The sequence below is a fragment of the Chrysochloris asiatica genome, unplaced genomic scaffold, assembly GCF_000296735.1.
Source record: "Chrysochloris asiatica unplaced genomic scaffold, ChrAsi1.0 scaffold00203, whole genome shotgun sequence".
Taxonomy (NCBI): domain Eukaryota; kingdom Metazoa; phylum Chordata; class Mammalia; order Afrosoricida; family Chrysochloridae; genus Chrysochloris; species Chrysochloris asiatica.
Genome location: NW_006408721.1, coordinates 2117603 through 2119391, shown reverse-complemented (window position 1 = coordinate 2119391; position 1789 = coordinate 2117603).

Below are 1789 nucleotides of genomic sequence, written 5' to 3'. Positions count from 1 at the left end.
CATAGAACCCAGCTTCTTCATAGAACCCAGCCTAAACCCATAGCTGCTGCCATTTGCCTATCCATCTCGTTGAGTGTCTTCCTCTTTGTCTTTGACCCTCCAGTTTACCAATCATGATATCATTCTTCAGTGACTGGTCCCTCCTGACAATATGTCCAAAGTATGAGAGATGAAGTCTGACCGTCCTGGCTTCCAAGGAACATTCTGGCAGTATTTCTTCCAACATAGATCTTTTGGCAGTCCATGGTACTTTTAATGTTCTTCTCCAACACCATAACTCAGATGCATCAATTCTTCTATGGTCTTCCTTATTCACTTTCCAACTTTCACATGCATATGATGTTATTGAAAATATCATGGGCTGAGTCCAGCACACTTTAGTCCTCAAATTGACATATTAACTACTTTTAGAAGTCTTGTGCAGCAGATTTGCCTAACACAATACTCATCCCTTTGTTGTTGTTGTTAAGTGCCATTGAGTTGGTTCAGACTGATAGTGACTCTGTATAGGGTTTCTGAGGAGTGGCTGGTGAATTTGAATCTCTGACCTTGTGATTCAAACGGGCCTTGTGGTTCAGCGCATTAGCTGCAGGGTCACACCAGGACCAGCTCATCCCTTTAGTCTCCTGTTATTGCAACTAGGAAACCCATTCTGTGAACTCAATCTTGTTTGAATTTGTTTGAAACTAGTCTATATGTTACAAAAGCACTGAGGTCAGTTCAATGTTACTTTTCCTCTTTTTACCACCACCCAGACCAGTGTTCAGTTCTCATGGGAAAGAGAACTAGAGGATTCTTATAACCTCTTTTTTAAAAAAGTTTTTATTGTGAATTAAGTGATAGTTTACAGGGGAAAACATTGGTTTTACACTCATCATTTCATTGCAATGATTATAATTTCTTCCGTGCATCATCATTCCACAGTATTTTCTTCTATTCCCTCTGTTTTTTGTTATTTTCGATGTACACAAAAACACTCCGGACTATATAATCGTTTAAACAACCAAAGGGCGCATTCTGTAAGTCTGCCTCCTGGCTGCCAGCTCTCAGTCCCTCTCTTTCCATGAGTCTAGAGTCCTCAGCTGCTCCCTCTTTCCGTGTCCTCATCTCTGCCTCCATCTCTGGTGTTGCTGCTTCTCTGGATAGGGTCCCACATTCTGCTTGTGCTCTTCTCCTTTGATGGTCTTAGTTAGGGTCCTCTATTCCTGGACTGTAAAATTAACTACTCTCCCATTTTTGTTATAAAACTTCTATCTTTACAATTGTGACAGTCACAATTAGTCATGATAACAATTACTCACTATTGAATCATAAGAATCTTATCCCCATCTCCTTTCACCAGACCCATCTAGACAAGATGAAAACTATTCAGTGCAGACTGCACCTTCCACCATATACTCTGAAACTAAACTTTGTCTTGAAAACTTGTAAGCCAGTCACTTCATGCTTTTATAGCTCCCATTTTAGGTAGCCAATGTCTAAGTTGCCCATCCCTGTTACCCCTGTATACAGGTAGGATGAAGACTACTTCCCTCTCGGTTGGTATTTTGAGCTACTACATCCATAAGTATAGGTCAAGTTCATCAAATTGTAGCGATTTACACTTGTTTCCTTTATCAATTTTTTTTTATCTTCCTCTTGTGATAATTAAGCCATTGAAGGTAGGTGAAATGGGTACTATCTACAAGTTTGGGCATTCTTATGTGTCTTCCCTCACTTCATATCAGCTGGATGCTTCACTCTCAGCTATAGCCCTCTGTAGCTGTGTGCTTGTCCGTGGACTCAGGAG